A 24,955-nucleotide genomic window follows, 5' to 3' on the forward strand; every position below is an offset into this window, starting at 1 on the left:
TACACAATAATAAATTATAAATGGCACTCCTGTGCAAACACGACTATTTGCAGAAAACCAGCTATAAACAAGCAAGCGTTGCTATATTAATACATGAACCAGTAGAGGCAGAAAACTGCTCACATCACAGAGAAACACACACACACACACACACACACACACACACACACACACACACACACACACACACACACACACACACACACACACACACACACACACACACACACACACACACACACACACAGGATTTGAAATTAAAGCTGCGGCTTTCCTTCAACCAAGGAAGTTACTCATGTTGCATGCTGAGTAGGGTCATGAAAGGGTGTGTGTGTGTGTGTGTGAGTGCAAGGGTGAGAAGTGTGTGAGAGGTGCTGGGTATGTGTGTGTGCATGTGTGTGTGTGTGTGTGTGTGTGTGTGTGTGTGTGTGTGTGTTGAGCAGCATGAGACACCCGTTGCCAGCGTTGCCACAAAGTTATTTCTAGGTCTGACAACCAATAGATCACTTTGGTTTCTGCACAGCTCCGAGATGAAACAACTGTCAGAATATCTGAACATAAAAAATAAAATAAAAAACTAACCCCGGTGATCATTTTGAAGCCTTTTTTTATTCAGGTCATTCTCCCTTTTCTCTTTATTCCTTTGGTTTGGTGAAAACCAAGATTACACCAAGTATTTATAATAATCTATTTAACTCCCATTTATAACAGTATCGCTGCTTCTGCAGTGCTAATTACAAAAATAACCAATATGAATACTCTCCTTCTCTGTATTATAAAAAAAAGAAATTCCCCACTCGCCCCATGGGCGGCCTTGTGTTTCCACCTTCAAGCTCTGGTCCTCTACCAGAGGCCTGGGAGCCTGGGGGTTCTGCTCACTATCTGTAGGACTGTGCTCTTCTGGACTGAAGTCTCAGCGGCTGTTGCTAAGCCACTGGCTCCATAATACTTGATGTTCCTGTATGCCAGCCACTTGGTTATGTTGCTCCATGAAGTGGCTCTACACTCATATATGCAGTTTGATTAGTGGATATATAGCAGAGGGGGACATTGATTTTTAAGTACAAACAGTCTGCTAAGTATATTTCTAGCCTCAAGTTCTAGATCTTTAAACCATTTATAAACTAACAACTCTATGGAAACAGGTATCTTGTTTACCATAACAAAATAGATTGTCTTGGGAAACAGGGAATTGTTTGTTTTGGCAGTTAAATCACTGTATCAGTCTGAGGTGATCACATCAAGTAAGTCATCTTCCAAAGTGATAGCGTTTGACTACAAAGTTCCAAATGTGCAACACTGTCTGTGGAAACACACTAAAAAGACTACTGTAAGTGATTTGGTGAATTCAGACATCTGAAGCCTCATCGTAGCTTCAGATAAACTTTTGAACATAAAACAGAACATGGATTTTGCCCTCTTTATCATTTCCAGTGCAGTTGCATTAGGAAGGGAGGGAACAAAGCATGTATCAATGATCAATGTGCACTATTGCTTTAAAAATAAGTGAACCTATACATCAATACATATCATATTCCATCGTGGGCAATGTTTCAAATCAATGAGCAGGACTGCTTGATGGAAGAATTGGATTTGAATATGACTTTTGCATCAATATGATGACGTACTACTGCACTGTACAATTACTGGTTATTTAGAGTTCCTCATTTGACTTTCCAACCACAATGCCATGTATAACACAAATATTGATCACCCCTCAGCAATACTCCCAGGGTGTCACTCATCACCACCTCCTTATTTGGGCATCTTTCTTGTCATCATTACTGTCACTTTGGCTTATAGTTTCTTGCCGTGGCTTATTAGCATCACTCAGCACACTCGTCCTTTTTGCTGTCTCTGCAATGGAACGTTTGCTAGGTTGGAATGCGTTGAGCTCGGGGGGGCAGAGGCAATATTGCTGGCAGCAAACATTTCCAGCAGCAGATTCTTTGATGAGAAACGTCAAACAGTGTTTACTTTCTGTCCTTTTTATAGCCGTTGTCTTCAGCGCTCAGATAGCTTTGCTTGCATATTATTACTTCTCTCACAGTAGGTGCAGCGGCGGGAAAAAAGGAGCCGAGACTCAGGTGGCAGATTGGCAATATTTCAGCAGAAGTCACCAGCGATAACTCACTGCTGGCTGACAGAGTAGCGGGGGTGGGCTGTGACTCAAGATTGAAATAATCGTATTGTAACAAGAGAAGAAGTGTTTGTCAATAAGTAATTTTCTTTTCGATCTTTGAAGATTAAACTCATATTACTTGATGTTGTTCTCGGTGGATAGATGGGAGAGGCGACAGAGAGAGAGAGAGAGAGAGGACAGATGAAAGAGAACAACCAGAATGAGAGGGCGAAGAGACGGAGGAGACATATTTGTAATCACACGTTGTTTACTCTGTGACTCATGATCAACTAGTCATACTCTGCGCGTTGGTATAATCCCACAGGACACGTCAAACGACAATGCCAACACTTTTCTCTCTGGATGTCACGACACCAAGAAAAGTAGAACTCAATATCAGCACCGATTCTCGATACCTCGGTGAAAAAAACCCCAAAACAAAAAACAACAAATACTCGTGTCCTTTCAGATTTTAATGTGTCGCCCTGGTATCTAGAGTATCCCAGTAAACCATCACATTTACACAAATTTGGCTTGCATCACTTCTCGTGACATCCCTTCTTTTGTCAAGTTCATTTTGGCTGCAAATCACTTGGCGGAATAATATTAAACGCAGTTGTTGGAAGGGAAAGCTTATCCCTTAGCCTGTGACCAGTGGAGCCCATTTAATGGAAGCAGAGATGGAGCCAAAAATGAAAATATGTGTATGTTATGAACCAGATGAATTCCATTAGAACACATTGAGACTTTTTTTTTCCTCTCCTGCAAAGCGGTTGGATACACAGAGTGCGTTACCTGAATGAATTCTTAGAAAAACGAGAGGCTTACACATTAGAAATATTACATGCATGGCGGGCTGTGTACATCACTGTGTCAGATAGTGTGTGTGTGTGTGTGTGTGTGTGTGTGTGTTGGGGGGGTTGTATTGTGAATATACCATACAAAGCCCATCTATTATTTAAGTAGTGCAGTGACGGTGTGTGTTTTCTGAGGAGAGGGTAAGATGATGCTACTCCAGCAAGTCGGCTTCATCTCACACATGCAGCTGGGTTCAGTCTCTAAACATGCACACACACACACACACACACACACACACACACACACACACACACACACACACACACACACACACACACACACACACACACACACACACACACACACACACACACACACACACACACACACACACACACACACAGCAGTAGCTGTGGAGGCTGTCAGCTCGACTGTCTGACTAATGATTTCCCTCCCGCTGCCTATCCTGTTCTCCCCTCTGTCTCTCTCAGCCAGGTGTGGTCTGCACCGACAATGTTCCCAGAGTAAATCAGCTGTTTGCCACACTCAGGTTAAAGCTGATCCTGTTAAGCTGTTTACATGCACCTTTAAAACCCGAGTATCGCGGTGACTAAACCTGTGAACATCTGTGCATATCTGTGTACCTGTGTGAAGCCATCCCACAGTCCAATCTATTCAAACCATCAATGATTATCCACAGCACCGACTATGACTTTTAAATTCCTGTAATTTGGGTTTCTTATAAAATAATTCATTAAATTGTCAGCTAAGTTTTCTCATATTTACAAAAAGAAGGGACGTGTACTGCTTTTTCCCAGCATTTTAGACTTTTTCACTCAGAAATATGATGTTAATAATGCATGCATGAGCCTTCCGGCAGTCAAAGTACCACTAATGCTAAATGTTGTCATGGAATCATGTTAAGTTATGTGTAATATACTCACAGGGACGGTCCTAAGCCTCTGAGATAAGCCTACCGAATCACAGGTTTCTTGTGATTATGGTGATGTTGAAATGTAAGCTCATCCTGACATTACAGTCACATTGTTGCTCTGGAAAAGAGCGAATCTAAGCTAAATCCCTCATATGTGCCTGCCACCTATTAAACATGGTCTGCACTCTATAGTGGGACCTGATGTGACGATTTGACGGCACACTATACCACATTTAAGTCATTCATCAGAAGATGTATGCACTCAGCAGTTGGCAGATTTTACAAGGTTTATGTCAAGGAACCCAACGTATACTCTTCGATAGAGAATAATTTTGTATGTGTAACCAATGAGCATCATGGCAATTATGAGTTATTTGATTAAAACAAGTATTGTCCATGACATTCTCTACAGATATAGACAATGAAAGCGTCGCAAAAGGTGTCATATTTCTGATAAAAAAAATGTGTTTCCTGTTTAGTTTTGTGGTGAACCATCTGTGTCAAAAGGTCAAATTAGTTAAATAGGCAAACTAGGCCCAGGCTTGAGCAGCTACAGCCGTGCTAGCAGCTTTTATACATATTTAAACCACTTGTTGGCACTAGAGAGGAGGTTAAAGAAGCCCCCAATTAGAATTAATAATTGTGGCAGCCTGGTTATTTCAGCCAGACCAAACTGTTGGCTGGACCAGCTGACATTGTCTAAGCGATGCTAACGGCTAAAACCTGCCATTAAAAAACATAATTTGCATCTGAATTCAATAACGCAATTCACTAAAGCTGTCTTTCTGAGTAGGGGTATTGATCTCAGGATCGGTTGGCCTGAGGTCAATTGATTAGACTAAGGCTTAGATTATCTGATTTGATTAACTTGTTGATGCTGGAGGGGATCTGTCAGTGTTGCCGATTTAATGAGCCCTGATAAGAGTGCAATATAACCCTTTGTCTCCAAAACAAAAATGATGTGTTTGAAGATGCCAGGAGGGGGTCGTGATTCTCTGGTCAGATGTAACCATCGGGTGATGAAACGTGAACCGCGATCAAGTAAGAATGGATGTCGGAGAAGATTAGCAGCGACATGACGGCGTTAATCAAGAGTTTAATTATCTGCACACATCCAAAAACATGAAGAGTAAATTACACTGAAATGTGATTATCAGATCATTTGCACTGCTGTTTAATCATTTTAATGTACCAGTATAATTCATTGCTCCGATGTGTTGAAATGGCCCCTCTGGCCCAATCTTGACGGCGCAGATTTCTTTTTTTGCTTGTTTTTTTATTTTTATATCCGGCTAGATTAAGTATTAATAAGGAGATGAAATGCCCAAAAATACACTGGAGAAACTGGTGGCTTTGACAGCAACCAATTGTTACATGTTTTTGAAGTATGCGAGTTTCGTCTTTGTTAAATGAACCTCTAAAGATGCCTGTTGCATTACTTTGGGCTGCTTGCGTCTGAGGAAACTGACTCTTAATCATTGTCAAGATATTTCACATTATGGGTTAAAATAATTATCGTGGGTCCCTGTGTGCTTGCCGTCTTAAATCAAATTCAGATTGGTTTTGCAGGGCACATAGGATCACTTCATTAGAACAGCTTGTTGCACCACGGGCCAACTGGCATCTAGTCAACTCCTCTCTCTCTCTCTCTCTCTCTCTCTCTCTCTCTCTCTCTGTGTGTGTGTGTGTGTGTGTGTGTGTGTGTGTGTGTGTTCCTGTACATACTTCTGAGGCTGCCAACACTGTGTAACCACTGGTTGCGGGATTAAATTGTCACAGTGATAGAGTGGGACGAGAAAAAAAATGAAGAAAGAGAAATGTGTTTAAAATATGAACAGGGAGCATACAGGGAATACAGAAGGAAGGAGGCAGTAAGGGCACAGTGGTTCTGTATTTGTGTGTGTGTGTGTGTGTGCGTGTGTGCGTGTGTGTGTGTGTGTGTGTTTCCCCTCGGGGAAGCCTGAGGATGACACCAGAGTGCCTCATGTGGAGCAACCCTGCCTGTCTGCCTTCTTTTATCTGTGTCCTTATTTGTATGCCTGTCTTCCCCTCCCTCTATTCTAACCATACCTTAATACCGACTCCCTCACCTCCGTCATTATAAACCTGCAGCTTCTGTTCTCCTTTCCACATGAGAAGCCCCGCTGCATTGCGTTTTGCTGACTTGGCTCTGGCACCACTCAGCCCTGGGGTTGAAAGGTGACTTAGGCTTACTACGCCGGTTTGCCGCTGCCGCAGTTTACCAGGCTAGCTAAATCTCCATCCAACCACCACTCCACTTCCAATCCCTCACACTTGAACTTTTACTGTTGAAAGTGGTCACTCGACTGTCTGTGGCTGGTTGCTCGTGGAGTTGAGTCAGTGCACACTTGCAATTGTTAATAGACAAAAACAGCGGTAAATGAGAGCTGCAGTGGGTCCTTAGCATAGAATTACGGCTTGTTGTAATGTCGGCGTTGTAATTACAGTTATGGAAAGTAAAACAGTGTGATTTTTGTGAAACAAGAGGCAGAGCCCAGTTCAATTAAAAGGCAGTGGTTTGACATTGCAATAATAATAATAATTATAACAATAAAAAAGAAGATATAAAACCATAAAAGCCAATATGGTCAGACCTTTGGCAGATCTTGGTCTAATTTAATGGAATGATAATACATCAGCTGGAAATGCACATTCAGTAGGACAAAGATAGCAGAGCACCACGAGTCCAGAAATTACAACCTGAAAAAGCCCTGGACCAAGACAACAACAAAAAATGTTTGCCTATTTCTAAGATGAAAGATATTACACACTGATATAGCATGGAATGATGCAGGCATTTTGATATCAAAGATATTTCAGACCAATTTACATTGATGTGACTACAATTTAGGTGCGACAGCTCTTGTTAAAACTGGCTTCATTCGCTCTGTCAGGCAGGAAGTGAGTTGCTTCCTAACAGAAACACAGGTGTTCCTTGTGGGATTGAGCGAGATCTAAAGAAAGTCCCTGTTCTAAGTGATTCAATTATGCCTCCATCATCCTCATGATCAACCTTTTCTCTGAGACACGGGCTCAGAAGTCAGCAGCTAAAAAGGGGAATAAAAAAAAACGTGGCAGAGACGCATATCAAGACGTTGAGTGAAAGATGATTAGTTTAGTGTGCTGCTGTACGGTAGGAATCTGAGGAGGAAAGTATAAATACATTATGGATCATCTTACTGTGAGGCACAGTTCTGGATTCTTCACCGAAGACATTATGGCTGAATTACATTGACGATATTTTGGCCCAAGGTCAGCAGAAGCGCAACACCCTTGGAGCTGTTTCATCCCCATGAAATGCTAATCCCCGAAACCGCATGTATAAAAAAATAGATGAAATCTGGAAAAAGCGGAACAATAGCAACAGTGTAAAAAAAAAAAAAAAAAATGAATAGAAATTGATATTGGATTACATTTTTTTTTTTTTTTTTTAATTGAAAATGACCCACTCAGCTGGTAAAAATGAAATAAAAGCTGCTGAAAGCCGGGGTGTACCGACGATAATAACAGCAAGAACGATGGCCAATCATTTGAGAAGGGCACAATACAACCACTTATCACTTGCTGTTAAAAAAAAAATGAAAAGAACGCCCTCGCATTGTTGTAAGAGCTGTCACTCACTAAATAACGGGCACTAATCCTCACACGCAGCAGTGGCCGTTAGGAAATCCAGTTGGAATTTTTTTTTAGCGAAACAGGACACCGAGCTGCAAACTCATTTCAGCGAGGATACAGGAATATATAGATATGATAATAGCTTCAGATGGGTTGCACATTAAAGAGACACTTCTCATGCTTTCTTCACCCTTGTCTCCATAAATCAGCTCTCATTTATGCTGGCTACAGGAGGATTTCTGTCTGCTCAGTCCGTGTCTCAAAGGCGGAGTGTGGATGGATTTTAAAGCAATTCAAACTTCTCTTCCTGGAATCTCCACTGAGCCCCCAGGGACCGCAAACAGAGCACAGTGGGTGGCAGTCCATCATCGACCAGGAAGAGCTCTTATACTTCACACTCTTTCATTTAAAAAGTAAAATAAGGGTGGAAGCTGAAGTGCTGTAAAATATTGATGATATACTGTGGTATGTATGAGCCGGGGTGAACTCAAGGCAGTTTTCTGGCAATTAAGCAGCCCCGCACACTTGTAGTGATTTTTTTTAATCCTCTTTTTTTTTTTTTTTTACTTCCTGAAGAACCGAGTGCTAAATATATGATTTTTTTTTAAAGCAGGCTTTGCTGTAGGATGTTGCAACAGCTCTCCGGTGAATATAAGAGCTGCGTGTTACGAAAGGTTAACTTTGTGCAAGTAACTGTGTGTTTATTGTGCCGCTGTCATACTATTGGTTGCCTTCGTATTACGGGATGTCGAACAAGTACTAATTGCATTACCTAAATCACCTTTACCAATTTATTTTCTCCCTGAACCTTCAGTGTTTTAAATAATTGACTCAGTACTCAGCTTTATATGGTAAAGTCCCCCCTGTTTTCCCTACAGCCAAAGGAAATCAAGTGGTTTTCTGACCACTAATCATTTTTATAATGAAGCAAATAATTAATTGGCTATAATTTAGAGTTGGTACATGTAAGGTGAGAGCTTGGGGACTTGAGCCAAGATGAAAACGGCATGAGAAGGCTTTCCCCATCTGTCTAGTAGCTTTGAGTTGTGGTGTTGTATCTAAGAATATATAAATCAGGCCATTTCCATCTTATACAAGTCTTGTTGCCAAGCATCTAATGTTAGCATTTTGTGTTTGCTATTTTTGTTTTAGAAACTGAGGAATTAAGAGACACAGGCTTAAAAGCAGCACAGTGGGTTTGTATATAGTGGTTAATAAGCTGTACAATATAGTGTGTTTCTTTTTGTCTTTTTGTTAAAGTGGACGACATTATCCACTGCTCCAATTTGAGAAAATGGCTCGAGGCTTCGGATGTTACCTGTGCTGAATGCAATATCAGTTGAAGTGAATGAAATCAAATTGTCATCTTTTTAGTGACTATTGAATAGTGAGTCTAATCAAAAATGCACACTGGCTTCAGTTGTCTTTGGGGCATTTTTGTCTCCAAAGCATGATGTTGTATTATACTGGATTTTTCTTTTGTTTTTTTGGTAAATGCCACTCCACCCAGCACATGTAGCAGCTCTGGAGGGGTCTCGCAAGCGCTTGTGTCTGAATGCTAACGGCCACAATTTTGCAGATAAATCCCTATTATGTGTGCTTATCTCAGCCCTGAATGTGAGCCTCGGTGAATGCACTTCACATTTTCTACTTTGGCAAAAAATACGAGGATCACCATGTCATGCTGGAAAGCATTCAAAAATGAATTAAAAGTTGGATGGGCCATAAGAGACACAGAGAGAGACAGTAGAAGACAACAGCCCAAGAGAAAAAATGGACAAACAAAGGTAGCATTTTCCAGATACATCCTGGTTGTATTTGAGAGATTTGGTGAATGTTTTTGTATGTTTACAAGAATCTGATTTTATTGAGTCACTACCACACATAACCTGTCAACAAAGCCGGCAGCAGTTTGTCTAAAAATGTCACCTATTACTTATACCATGGGATTTTCTGCAATTTTGACAACCTTTGATTAAAGTTCTTGTCACATCTTTCAATAAAAAAAAAGGGTGGGGGGGGGGGGGGGGGGGGGGGGGTTGAGACAACAAAACTCAGAGACAAACAAGCCTTTCTGCCAAGGATAAAAAACTAAGCATAAAAAACTAAGCAGAGGCAGTAGATGAAACACAGAAAGACCCAATTTGCCTGTTAAATTGCACAGTAATGAGGTCCTGGGGAAACAAAGCGTTGAGGAATGAACCACAGGATATATGGGGTGTCACAGTGACCATGGCTCACTGCAGCACTATGTGTGTGTGTGTGTGTGTGTGTGTGTGTGTGTGTGTGTGTGTGTGTGTGTGTGTGTGTGTGTGTGTGTGTAAATGGAAGTTCTTTTATTAGTGAGGGTTGATTGGGTCATATTGCAAAGTTTTAGCTCAGCCAGCCCCCTCATTATCATTGCACAGTCACACACACACAAACACATGCATGCACGCACGCACACACGCACACACACACACACACACACACACACACACACACACACACACACACACACACACACACGGGTGGACAAACAGATCAATGAATGACCACTGCACAGTGAAGGGAGGCAAGGAGGAGCAGATCCAGGGGCTGGAGTAAGGCAAAATTACAGTTGTGACATGGAGGTAGAGAGGACAGTAAAACTAAACAAAAAAAGTACAAGCGAAGGCTATTAAGAAAGGGATAGAAGCAAAGAAGTCGATAAAAAATTTAAATTACATTTAATTTTTGACAGTAACTGTAGGATGAACTCCAATATATAAGAAAGTGTGGAATGCACACATGAGGAGGTAATGGATGGAGAAGGGAGGGATGGAGGGCTGGCAGTTGGAGGATGCAGTGATCAAACGCGGGAAATGGAGTGAGAGGGTGACACATGTAGAGGAGGGGGAACAGATGGCGGAAGAGATGACCAAATAGAGAGCGAGTTAGGATTTTGAATAGAGAGGCTGACGTGGTGGATGGAGGGGGATGTTAATGAGGGTGATGGGGAGGAACAGTTTGGAGAGTTGCAGACTAACAACTCAAGGTCAAACCACTGATTGAAATTGAGGAGCAAAAGGCGCTCCACGATGTACAATGATGGGCTATCTTGTACAAAAGTAGACAATCATGAGACATGTGGTGACAAGTTTCGCTCAGTCGAATCACATCCTGGATCTCACTGGGAGACGCATCCTCCTTTGGCCAATGTAGAAACTCTCGCAATGACACTGATGTGTTTCTCCATCCAATTAAAGAGGACCGATAATGCTGCCCTTTCCTTTAGTGTGTTGAATAGTTGCATGTACACGGTCCCCTTACTGTTCCCCACAGAAACACTGATGCTGAACTGCTTGACGAAGACACTAAAGGATTGACCAATCACCACAGAGTGGAGGAGCTAACCAATCAGAGCAAACTGGGCTTTTTGGGAGGGAGGGGCAGGAGCTCAAAGAGAGTGTTCCAGGGGATGAGAGCTTCTGCAGCACTGTCTGCATGGAAGAAATAAAATGTTTTCTGAGCATAAAGCATGTAATCATGTTCAAATAGTAACCTGAAATATGCATCAGAAAAGGAGCGTAATAACTACTCTTTAAAATACAAAAATAAATTGGTGTAGAATTCTCTGGACTAAAACTTTTCTATTCAAATGGTGGTGTGACCAGTCACCAGGTATTCATGACACCATCTGACACGCCTCAAAATTGATGCCGCACAGTCGTAGAGACACAGAACGTGACCAACATTTTATTAGATCCATCTCGCACAGTGTGACACGCAAAGAAGCTGCATGATCGGCGTCATCGCCCTTAGGTGAACGAGAGGAGATGGAGAAAGGGAAGAAAGGGACAATGGAGAGGGAGCAGAACGGGGTATAGAGCACGGAGCTGGGGATATTAAATCAACTTGCTTATCTGCCGAGGACTGGAAAAAATAGAAAGGCAGGGGACGATGGTGCAAATAGAGAAGCATGGAGAACGTTGAGAATAAAGAAATTGAGAAGGGGCGATGCAGAGTAGATGAAGACGGGGGGTGCAATATGCCACGCTGATAGACGAAGAGGAGCTCGGGACAGACAGAGCAAGAGGGATAGGGAGAGACAGTGAGAGGGAGACAGGTGGTGGTGTTGTGTGGGAGGTGGGGAGAACGCGGTGGAGAGGTCAGTGTTAACTGCCGTGGTCTGGCTTTCTCCCTGAGACCTATCACAACCTATCAACTCACTCTGGTGGAGTGGAACACACACACTCTGTCACACTCACACGCACACACACAACGGAGTGCCTCCCCGGTGATGTGGACAGGCTAAATAGAGAGAAATAGTGGTGCTGTAAGTGGTTGGGAGGTGGGGGGGGAACTGTTTCGGATGAGAGAAGCCGGTGCAAGATCATCACTGTGTGTGTGTGTGCATGTGTGTGTGTGTGATTTTGCACATGGGTGCTTTGTGTGCGTTAGAAGAGAGATTGAAAGGGTGTACTGTTTTGTGTATAGTCTGGAACTTGCCCATGCTTTGCTGAGGGAGCTCAATCTGTCAAGGTCATAGACGACTTCTAAAGAAGTTTCATTTAAAAACATAATGTCAACATTGTAGAAGCCAGGTTTGGTGCAATATTCAACTTATTGTCAGAGTAAGTTCTGGTACATCACTGTTTAAAAAGTTTAATCCTCATGTAACTCTGTTGGAGCTGTTCAAGGAAGGAACAGTTTTGCGCGGCCCATTTTATTAGTTGAGCTTGGGAGAGAGAAGGTCTTGGTTTGCAGTCAACTATGAGAAGTCCCGTTCATGTCTGACAAATGTCGTGTAACCATAGACTGTGTAAGAGAAGTGGATGCATTCATCGTGACAGCACCTATTGGTTTGTGGACTACGATTTTAGAGCCTCGAGTTTCGGCATTTCGGCTGTCACCATCAATTTTTGCAACCAGTGAACAGAAGTGACTATAATATTTGGACTGCGGAGGAGCGACGGGTGGATCTGACGTACACAAGCCGGCTATTTGACATTGCATTACCTATAAAGTTGGGTGTGAGACATCCAGACTTTTAGTTCTTAGGTCAAGCTCCGAAAAGGTTTGCGCCTACAGCTCCCATAATGCAACTGCATAGTATGTTTAAACAGGCACTCTTTTAAACCCCATGTCCACATTTCTAGCACAAGCTTTCTATAAAATCAAATGCCATCTCCTAAACATGATGACACATTCAGGGGCATTTCTGAGACCAACAACCATAACAGGCTGGGAAGTAATCCTTATGACTATCAGATGATTCATATATGGGAAGTTTGGCTGTCACGAGTAGGCCACGTTTTTCCAGATTCATCCGGACATACTCTCTGACAGCTCTAAGAGGAGAGGAGGCAGACAACACTGAGACGCTGCATATAGAAGAGAGGACACCAAAGGCAGCTGTCAGTCATCATCAGCCGTGTGGCAAAGTCAGCCTGGAGGCAGGACACAGCCATTATGCTCCAGACATCACCTGTCGCCTGAACACTCACAGCCTTTGTTTGACAGATTGGGGGACGTTGTGTTTAATATTTATCCTAGAAAACCCGTCCCGCTGCGGGTGTTTACTTTTGATGGGCTCATGTCGAGAAGTGTTTTGGGGATCACTTCCAGTAATTTGGGTTTTCCCTCTATCGGGGTGACTCACAGGCAGTCATATTGATTGACACCGAACCCCCAAGAGGCCATAAAGACGGACACAAATGGCGACATACCATTTATATGCAGTAAAGTCTCTCCAGCGTTCTTCAAGTCTGTCTATCTTCCCTTCCTCCCCCTCTACACCCTCCCGTTCTCGTTTCCTCCCTCTCAGCCAGTCATCTCTTAGAACTAAATTAAAACTTCTGTTCTCTATATAATTCAACCTGTTTTTCACAAGAAGCTGCACGATGGCTGACGGCCAGGTTTCATTGCATGAATTAGTAAACTCCCCTTTATTCATTATTAAAATAAAATGACATATCGTGCTGTTGGAACAGCTATCCCACCCTAAAGCAAAGCCCTCCTGCAGGCAAAAGCACAGCTATTATAACTGCCAATGATCTTATCTAGATTTGTAAACAAACTTGGCCTGTCCATCAGAAATAATTCATGCTTTCTTCTGTTGATATGCCTCTTTTATTTCCCTTAAATGGACTTCAATCTACAGAAAGCTCCTGTCTCCGATTCAGAAACCCCAGAGTGTGTTAAACATCACACAGATCATCCGATTCTAGTGCTTTGCAGAGTGCCTCTATTCAAACAACAGCACAAACAGGAAAGCAGAATAACAAATGGAACGATGAATAACAGATGGCGGCAACAAGGAGATCTGATTGGACGTACCCTATCGTTAGAATAGGGGTGACATTATCAGCGAGCTCATACACTGTTTGGCGTTGCAATTGTTTATCAAAAGATGTGAGGAGCTTATTTGCCGGTACGGCCGGAGACGGATTCATATTGCGAGCCCGACTGTGAATTGCACACCGTCCCAACTTATCTCTGCTGATATGTAGGGTAAATGTTTGGAGATGTGTATGTGTGCTAATGTTGTGTTCGGATAGATTCATCCTCTTTCCCGTCTCCTAATCTCTAATCCCTCGCACAGCTGGGGCTCGATGTGTGTGCGTGTCTGTGCGGGGATGTGTGTGTGTGTGTCCCCTGTCTGTGACCCTCTGTGGAACCGAGAAGGCGTATACTGGTTCATGTGGTCAACTGTGAGCTTCCCACTGTGTTTTTGTGCTGTGCCTTTTTTGGGGGTTTTTAAGATGACATAATTGTCATCCCTCGGCACGCTACGGAAATATTTTCATGAAGTGACACTACGGCGTACATCATCGCCCCGTCAACCCACTTTTTCACTTTCAGAACTATTTTCTCCTCTCTTATGCTGTCTGTCAACCCTCCTTTAAGACTGCTACGTTTTGGCAGTCACGGACCGGAGGATTAACTGCTGGAGAGATCTGCTTCCAATATAGCTTTCAAATACAGCCAGGGAAGAGTTAACTGATGTATTGGACTTAACTCAGTAAGCTTGTCTGCCGATACCGATATATTGGCCTCAATTAGCAGTTTAGCATGTGTGTCTATTTATAATACAGTGGCCAATGTGCCTGTAACCAGTGATTATGTAAAAGAAATAATTGGATGGTTAACATGTCGATGCGGGACCCCCTTAAGTGGTGTTACGGTGACCGGATATTATGTATTTTTATATTCCTAGTCATATTGAAAATGCTCATTTTCATTATTTACTGATAAACCTTTGGCCTCATATCCCCCAGCTATAGCCGTGATCCTCCTTCAGCCATCGAGTGCGAATCCATATGTGTGAGAGTGCCAGACACAGCTTCCATATTTGCGCCGCTGTGTGTACGTTTGTGCACTAGTGTGCTTGTCGCTACAAGCCTTAGTGTTCTTAAGTGCACTGGGCACATATGTGTGAGCATGGCCAATGACACAACATCGGGGCTGAATATCAAATGTTAAGCTGCGTCCAGATCAGTGTGTGTACACCCTTACACACACTTACTGCAGGCACTTACTTTCTCCCACTGCGATGTAGTGTGTGTGTGTGTGTGTGTGTGAGTGTGTGCGTGTGTGGGTGTGTAGTGCTAAAAGGCTTGGCTGTCAGCCGGGGGGGCTTTTAGAGGTCATCACGTCAACGTTTAACTAGAACAAATGCTTTTTGATAGACGTTTTTGCACTTCACTAATATACCCAGTAATTTGCAGTTTATTAGATTCATTAATGTATTTTGCATTTGGCAGACACACGCGTTTGACAAATGGATTCCACTGAAATATGTTTCCTGAGATTCATACATTATTTCTGCTGCTTTCATTCTCAAGGAATGCTTTATGCGACTGCTATTCCTCCTCTGTTTATTGCTTTGTGGCTTTATATTTATATGCTGCTGCATGCATTTAAAGTCACATGGTATTGCCCCGTGCCCTACGTTTTCCTCCATTTTTTTGCTTTATTAAAAATGTTTAAAAAATTAAATATCAGCCACTAATAGGCTTACGTCCCCTACTAAAATGTGAATGATTATCAAGGAGATTAAAATGTGTAATCAAAATTAGTCTTGATAAACACTACGGTGAGTGTAATGAGGTCATTTTGAATGGTATTAATTTCTCAAGAGAAAAGCAGCTTCAATTATTTGTTGATTAAATGGTCTCTGATTAGCAAACTTGTTGTAGCCATGGCGACAGTTTCTCTTATCCCACATTTGTGGAGGTCTCACATGGAGTCTCTGTCAGCACCTTACCTCTAAGAGTGCTGCAGTCAACACTAACACTGACCTACAATCAGCCAGACAACTACGGTCATAAAATAAAAAAATATATATATATATTATAGCACTTTAAAAAAAAGGTGCTTTTGCCTCGGTGACATGACGATCACAGAAAAAGAGTGTGTGTGACAGTTTTTCATTTCTCGATGGATCTCAGTAGATTAGTCCAACATCTCTACCTCCCTCTCAACATAATTACCCCACACCAGTTACACTGATGTGTGCAGTCTCTCAAGTGGCTCCGGTGATGAGACAGTACGGGGACAGAAAGAAAGAGAGAGAGAGAGAGAGAAAGAGAGACATGTGTGTGTGTGTGTGTGTGTGCTTCAGCATCCGTGCTACTGTGTGTTTATGTCATATCGGTTGGATTGCAAAGCGGAGCGGAGCAGATGGGTTTATAATGAGGAAACAGAATGATTCTGATAGTGATGACCAGATAATTATACTGCATCTGAAGGAGGGAGGAAGGCACAGGGAGGAGCAGCAGTGGTGTGGTGGATTAAACGGAGTGTGATGGATGACAGAGAGAGGAGTGCATGTACGCAAAAAAGGGGTTCAGAAGAGCCCGATGCGGTTCGTCATGAAGACTGGAAGAGAAGAGGGACAGAAAAGATGGGGTGAGATGAGAGCGGGGTGCTTATAGGCTATTATGAGATCTTTAAATATCTTTACTGAAATATCTACGCTGTAGCTGGAAAGCCTGCAAAGGTCTTACTTGAAGTTTTGTAACCATAAGACAACACTTCTCATTTTCATGCCGACCTATTCTGTTCTAGGTGACAGCACATCTACACTTGGAAATGTTTGGGCGTGTTTTGAGGGAATCATTTTCATTGGGCATTACAACAGGCATGGGAGCTCATTTCTCTCGTTCTGTTGAAGTGGGAAAATGCATCCCATTATTGCCAAAAATCGTTGGCAAGAATGGGATGCATTTTTATCACCAAATCATATTAATTTGCATATGATATATCCTGTAGGCCTATATCTTTTTTCAATAGATTATGAATGTGAATCTTGCCAGATTCCCTCGCGGCTCGGAGGAAAATCTAGATCAGACAGACGGTGAAACTGCAGATGTGGAACCGGGCCCACGCGCGTGTATCCAGCTGTGTCGCTCTCTAAGTGAATTAAAGAGCAGGCCAGAGTACAGCCAAATGTGCAGTGAAAATGTTCCAATTCTGAATTCATGAGTCTTCAAACTATTTGGAACAAATCGCTGATGGATTTATCAGACCGCCCTTAAATTCGATGAAATACAATTTCACTTTTCTTTCAAGGGGATGACTTTCCAAATCCAAATACACATTCACAGACATAAAAGCCAGCGACAAATGCAAACATCATCACAGACAAAAAGACGAAAAAACCTGCAAGGTTTTAAGGTAGTCACTAATGATTACAATAACAGCACATAATGTGACAGTGGAGCTGTAGTTAAATCCAAACTGAAAAATTCACTATGGGCCAGGGCCTCACAGCAGGAAGACGGCACTTATGTGGATTAACACAGAGTCCTGACTGCCAGAGTCCCACAGAGCTCGTTTCATTCCAAACATGGCGACACTCTGCCTTAACTTATTTCTTGGGCTTAAAGCAAGACATGTTGTGTGTATACGAATCCTGAATACACAGTTTATTTACTTTCCATCATTCTGTGCTGTGAAAAGAGGCTCCACTGGCAAACAAATGCATCTGTGATGCAAATCTATACAAAATGATAATGTTGTTTCTTGCCAAAAAGACAGATTTAACAATAATGTAATCTGATTCTACCTGGGATAACGTTTCTTTCTCTCGTTTCCTGTTCCTTTCCTTTGAATTCTCTAGAGTCTAAAGTGATGCTGCTCTTCACCTTGGAGCCTCCTTGTAGTATCTGAATAGCTTATGTCATACTTGTTACTGGTTTACTATCGATCAATACATCTACTATAGGAAAACTGGATGACAACACTGAGTCAGTGGCAGTATTAAGTAACTGTGACATTTTTAAGTATAATTCATACTGGTGTTTCACGTTTATTGAGTGGCCTCTCGTAATATTTTATCAGAAGGTTTGACTCAATTATTAAAGTTCAACACTATGTTATCATTATGAATCTGTGTCCACATGTGCTGGAAAGTCTTTCATACCGTCCATACGCTACATATACGATAAAGAGAGCGACATATGCACCAGAATAAAAACATACATACTTTATATTGTCAAATAGTATACTTTGTACAGCTGGGACAGCATGCGTCAGATCAAATACATATAATTTTCCACACTAGACCCCAGGATAAAATACAGTAGTCTAGGTAACACTTTGCCCTCTCATACTGGTGAATCACACGTCTGCAGTTTGCCTACTGGGCAGCTAATAGCTGGACTTGTGCTACCGTATAATAAAACGAAATAAAAAAGGGAAGCAGAGAGACGGAGAGAGGCTGCCATGAGGGGGTTCATCAAAAAACTATAAACGACAGGTCAGAAAATGCATGCGTGCGTTCTGGGAAGGGTGTGTGCTTCAGTGTGGGTGATTCTGCCCTCTTTATTTTAATCATTTAGACCTGCCGTTGCCCCAACCCAACCCATCACTCTTTGATTCTTCTTTTACTTTTATGTTCAAAGCGAGACTATCAGGGCGATTGTCAATAAAAAGCCATCACACACACACACACTTCGTTTTCGTATTCATGCACACTGCCAGGTCATCTCACCACCATCTAATATAGCCGAGAGAACACATGCTAAATATAGAGGCAAACTGAGTGGAATGCCAACGACTTTCAAGATCACACAAGACCGATGAGCAGCGCGACGGTTAACACGAGGCGAAAAGGCGAGGTTTTATAAAAAGACAGGTTCAAGACCTGAAGGTGCTTAATAGGAGGCTTAAAATAGATTCAAAAGAAAAGCTTCATGAAGAAGCTTCATTTAATTGGGCTTTTTGGGGGAGGGGGGGGGTTTGTAGTTTTTGTGTTAGAAAAGTTTCACACTTTAATACAAGTGAAATGATGTTAATGGATGTCGTGTTAAAAATGTATTATAATTGTAATTGAATACATTTTGAGCACCTCATTTGTGAGCCTTTAATAAGAACGCCACCAGGCATCTCATTATGTCAATTACCGGTGTAGCAATTCTTTGTTGGATTAACTCTATTTTCACTCAATTAGTATTACAATCAAACATGAAATATTCGACTTCAGTTGTTGGAAGGGATCAACACTCATACTAATGTTGAAGATAGTTCCATGTTTTGTTTTGGAAACTATGTTATACTTATTTTAATGGATAAAATATCGCTGTAAACCACCTATGTTAAGGTAATTAAAATCAGCTTGGAGATTGTGGAGCGGTTGGATAGCACCTGAAATGAACCTGGGCTGAGGAAAGATGTGCTCCTGATCAAAAGAGAAAGGAGGAGATATTAAATAGCTGAAGAGCATAATTTGGCAATTCACTGGGCACAAAATTTCCCCGCCATTAATTAAGTTAAAGAGATGAGTTAACTACTTCCAGGTTAAAACATTCTAAATACAAGGTAATACATTATTATCATTACAAATAATTTTCCCTCCCCTAAGACTTACGAGGCTTAATAGATTGTTGAAATCCAGATGGGATTCTTTTCTCTCTTTTTTTTCTGCCTATTAAAAATGGGCATATCGTATTTTAAGATGGGTTCATAAAAGCCACCCCACAGAGGTGTGCTATCATTTGAAGTATTTCATGGAAGGCGAGGGATTTAAACATAGCTGCAGCATCAACTCATCACACCAGAGTATCCTCTTGTGTATCATCGTAGATACAGAATAAAGTGTGCAGCTTCATACGTTGAAGTGAAGACCATGAAAGAGAAAACATACACATTATATATTAACATGGTGCTGTCACTGCGAGGATGTATGCTTTCCACCCGCTGCAATAATTACAATACATAACGTCAAAATCAGTGTGTGTTATCAGAGGAACCACAGAGCTGATGACCAGAACACGCATGCAAATAGATCTGCCACTCCGATGGTGCCGTCGCTGCTCGGGATGTGTGTGAGGGAAAACGTGGCAACATTGCCATTAATAGATGTTGCTTATCCACGTGCGTTCACCGTCACGTTGATTGTCTACAAAATGATTGGCTGTCCCACCGATGTGTCAGATCTTAGTGTTACTTTGACTCTGATGTGAGTAATGATTTTCTAATAACCTGCAGCTTGCGGAGAAACTGACTGCCAAAGTGTGTGTGCGTGCGTGTGTGTGTGCGTGTGTGTGTGTGTGTGTGTGAGGCACTGATTACACAAACGTAGACTGTTGGTTTTCAATTCGATAGCACTTCGATTCTTATTCGGTCAATTTGTTAAAAAAATAAAAATGAAAATATCAGCAGCCAAATGTTAAATGACGTTTTGACTTCCGGGTTTCTGCTTCCCAATCACATAACTGAGGTCTTGATATCATATGTTAGAGAATTAAACACTGTGGAGGAGCTTTGTGCCAGGGTTGAAAGTAGAAAGCCACATTAGAGGAGAGGTTTGAATCACACTGGGGTTTTCCTGATATGAGACGATGAAAGATAACAGGCTGCGTGTAATCTAATTTTTGTATTTTGTATATCTGGAGAGAGGACCACAAAACAAACCCTCTGATTTTTTTTATGGCAATATCAGTCAGCTGTGGGATTGTGAACACACATCAATGTCCCCCGTGAGAATATATAATCACATAGTGAACCAATACATTTTTTATCTTACACCATCAATAAGTCAAATATTATCTTGCGAACATGTTAAAGACATCGGCAAATTCAGATATTCACTTTGCCGTGCTTTTGCACAACCTCACAGAGCAGCCAGTCTCCAAGTCGTGTGTCTGTGCTCACAGTAAGGATTCCATTACTGGAAGTGTTGGCAGCTATTTATTCATGACACCAGTGATGCAGCACAGTGGGCTACAATAACCTAAGGATTGGATGTGCAGGCATTATACAGTCGATATAGTCAAGGATATCCATGTAACGAAGTATGCATTAACCCGTGTCCTGTTTCTCTCCTCTCTTCTCTCAGGTCTTTGGATCCATCTCTTCTCTTTTCACTGCATCTACCCGTCGCCACAATGCGTCTCCATGTTTAGACTCAGTAAATCACAGCACATCATATAAAGGTAGGAGAGGATTCAGATTTGGCTTATATATATTTTTTTGCCCTTTATGAAATAAAAACTGACTGCAGTGCTAATTTGGGGATGGAAAATGGAATCCGCTGGGTGTCACATGGAGCTTGCACCTGTTGCCAGTTCAGCTAAGTAACATTTTAATGATACCCTTTGGGAAGTTAGATGCAATATTTCATGTTGTGATTTATATCGTTAAAAGCTTTCCTTACATGGACATAACTGTACATGTTACACTTTAGTGGATAATTCATTTCTCTTACTTGAGGTAGTTGACTGTTTGGCATGTAGAAAGTAGTAATAAAATAAATAAAAAGTAGTTTGATGTGTGCAAGGAAAGCACATGGCATTCGGATGCACCTGTGTATGTGTCAGAGTGAGTGGGTGAAAATGGAGCCATGTTTCCACCTACCTAATGCACTATAATAATAGGAGATTGAGTGCACCTTTTCACGGGTCAATATAAATGTGTTCCCCCTGTGTGTGTGTGTGTGTGTGTGTGTGTGTGTGTGTGTGTGTGTGTGTGTGTGTGTGTGTGTGTGTGTGTGTGTGTGTGTGTGAGAGAGAGAGAGCAGTGTCGTGGTCCAGTGTGCTCTGTCCTCTGTTACAGACATATTAGTAGGGCTGTGAGAGCAGAGGGGCCAGGCAGGTTTGCAGGCAGGCAGCTCAACAGAGCACATAGTGCTATTGATACTGGATATATGGGTGGATGTAAATCAAAGAGGGATAGACTGTTATTTAGGGCTGCAGCATACTGTATATTACTTCAGCACTGACACTACTACACTATTACTCTATTTAGCTTTCCCTCGCTATAGAGATGTAAAGAAGCTGAAGGGTTCAACATTCTAGTCAATCGGTTTGATGCATCGGACTCAGATTTGTAAAATTCTTACTTTTAAGAGAACAGCAGGGCTCTCAAGTCTCACACATTGGGCGCATTGGACACACATATTTCAACCTGTTCACACGCTCACACGCCACATATTTCTCACGCAGACAAATTACCGGGATAATTAAAAATAAAGTAGTTCACCGAAATGTGTTTCTGAAAACATTTTATGCGAGAAATAATCTATGCAGTTGCTGAATCCGTCTTTATTTTAGATCGACAACGGTCAGTTTGAAAGAGCTTGCGGGAGGTGGCGCCCTGTCTATCGAAACTCGCCGCGACGCAAAGGCATTGCACGGCTTCTTACATAGACAATGAATGGGAAGCGTGGAGATAACGCTGCCTGTGGACACGTACCTTCAGCCAAAATCTCACTCTGTTAAAAACTTGAGAGCCCTGGAACCGTTTGCCGTCTTACAGATCTAGACATCTCTACGTGCTGTATATAGTGATTTTCAAATGCTGAGATTTGGTTTCTCATCTGTCATCTAGTATATAAACCAGTATCAGCTGTTACAGCGATTTGATGCCAGGAGTATTCGTGTAGAACAGGCCGTATTTAAACCTTCATAAACCAGCTGGGCATGTAACAGGACAGATTGTAGACAGTGGAGATTTTGGCAGTGAGCCTGTCAGACCACAGCGCAGCTTAACCCTGAGGACCGGTGGGAACAAAGGTCAAAAACAACAAAATATCCCCGATACTGAAACCATCAGGAGCTATCAATCATTGGGAAAAGCTAAGAAGTGAAACTGTTGACTTGTAGTAATGGTCCACTGTACATTTATTCATCAAGATGGAAACTGAGAGGACTATGTCACCCCCACAACTGCCCTCTTTACAAGCTGCCTTTTCATTCACCTAAATGCTGTAGAGTGTAAGTATGTCAGTGCTACTACAGAACATGGGGGAAACTCCACCCACGATACTGCGTTACCTCTTCAGATTGTACCGCTTTTGATTTATTTCAGGAGCACAGAATGTAAGGTGTTTTTTATTTTTATTGGGCTTCTTTCTGTTGGAAGTGTCATCAATTTGTGACTACTGGCAGCTCCCCAAAAAGCAGTCATGAAGACAAGTCGGGCAATCCGTTAAAGCCGTAACACTTCTGCAAACATTTTCTGGCAGTGTAGGTGAGCGTTTTTCACCGCCAGTATTTTGTGTTACATCTTTATAGCCCCCTTTTTAATGGTTGTATGCATCACATTTGCACCCGTTTGTCACCAAATACACACATCTGTACTTTTTTGCTGTATGTAATTAAAACAAATACAAGTTGAAAACTATTGTACATAATAAAAATAAATCTTAAGAGAAAATGGAAGTAGCTTTTCCTTATGTGACCTCGTACTTGCAACACTATTCTCAATTTGACACCGTCCGCTAATTAAAGCTGTTGTTTCACTCGAAGAGTCAGCAGTTTCCTTGTTAATATAACTTTATGTGAATGCAGCATTCTCATAATGGTCCTTTGGGTCATTACTGTAACACATTTTTCAACATGGACGCCAAAAGCGCTCAGTGTGTCTAGATTAAAGTCTGTTTCTTCCAATAATAGTGAAAACCAGACACAAAAAAAGGTCCTGAAAAGTGAAACCAGTGCAATAGTGCCTGAACTTTGCATTCTTTCTAGTAGACGTGAAGGGGGGAGTTTACTGGTTGCAAAAAGAAGTAAGACTTGAAGACTAAGGCACAATTACCCAATTTTTAACCTGATTTATTACCTCAGTAAAAATTGTAAACATGAGTTTATGGTCTCAATCAAGTCTTCTTCAACACAGCATGATGTCCAGTTTGTGAATTATGGTCCCATTTCGAGTAAAATAGATGATAAAGCAGGTTATGCTTTAGGGCGGTGCTACCTTGTGCTTTACAGGCTGGTATCTCAGCATTGTCCAGTCTGAGAGCAATTTTTGAGCTTACATCTTGAACACTTTAATGTCTTTATACACACACACACACACACACACACACACACACACACACACACACACACACACACACACACACACACACACACACACACACACACACACACACACACACACACACGTGTTCTACTTGTGGACCGGAGGAGCCTGGATCAAACTGATGATCTCCCTATTTAAGGACGACTTGCTCTCCCTCTGAGCGACTGCAATGGGGTCGATCTGCATGCTGAACAACAGATTGTCAGAAGAGGTCCTGCAAGGCATAATTGCACTCCAGAAGCTCTCCCCAGTTAACCTATTACGGTCTATTAACTGGCGTACACACCATTTTAGAAGTGGTTTGAAAAAATGATTTCATTTCAGTGGGTGCGGAAACAATTTGTACCACTATATTGTTTTCCTCCCTGCCTTCCTCGCACTTCGCACGTCTTATTTTCTCCCAGCCCCCTCGAGAAACATATGCCAAGAGCAGTTTATTAGAGTGAACTAAACGGCAAAAACATCCATTTTACATTTAAGTTTGTTAAAACCGAGCAGGGAAACAAAACTTCCACTCATCCAACAATGATGGATGTAACTTCTTTCTGACATTCATATAACTTTTCAGGGAAAAAAAGGCATCAAGTCAGACAACCAACTTCTTATCAGTCTAATCATTTCTAATATTACTCAAGATTTTTTCCCTTTGAACCATTTGGTATCTTTCACAATACAGTCTCTCTCGTTCTCCTTTATCCCCATGTGAAATCTTCACAGAATACATATCTGAATCGATAACGTATGCAGCGTGGTATCAGTGAGGTTTCAGCTTATCTGAGATTAGTTATCTCGGAACTTGAAGGGGACTGATGTGAGAGAATCGGATATTTGAAGTCTACATCTCTCCCGGGCTAAAGATGCTCAAGTTCACAAAGCCTAGAAATGCTGGAATAGGTCACACTGATTCCTTTGTGTCTGCGTGTGTAATTGCATGCTTAGTGCAGTGTATGTGCTGTCATATTGCCGAATATGTACAGTATCCATTATTCATTTCTCAACTGCCTTTGGAACATCCTTCCTACATACATAGATGCATATACTCACAGTAGAGTACATAGGCAAATACATTCCTTTACCATCAGTTCTTTTCTCAATTACAAATAAGAAAAATAAAGGCTAGAATCAACATATTAAGTCACATGTTTAATTCAATAAGTTGATGTCTTGCTGGTGAGAAACAATGGATTTTC

At 41.8% G+C, this 24,955-nt stretch overlaps 1 protein-coding gene across 3 annotated transcripts in view; it reads left to right on the forward strand.

Moving 5' to 3' along the window:
• The window catches only part of LOC311020372 (leucine-rich repeat and fibronectin type III domain-containing protein 1-like protein), a 138,744-nt gene that overhangs the window by 39,189 nt on the left and 74,600 nt on the right, over nucleotides 1-24,955 (forward strand). For all 3 annotated transcript variants that reach the window (XM_084020370.1, XM_084020371.1, XM_084020372.1), the window contains exon 2: nucleotides 20,797-20,893. The gene's annotated coding sequence lies outside the window, so the exon portion shown is untranslated. The remainder of the gene's footprint in view (nucleotides 1-20,796; nucleotides 20,894-24,955) is intronic.

This window comes from Eutrigla gurnardus (genome assembly GCF_963514095.1).
Source record: "Eutrigla gurnardus genome assembly, chromosome: 10".
In the NCBI taxonomy this organism is placed as follows: domain Eukaryota; kingdom Metazoa; phylum Chordata; class Actinopteri; order Perciformes; family Triglidae; genus Eutrigla; species Eutrigla gurnardus.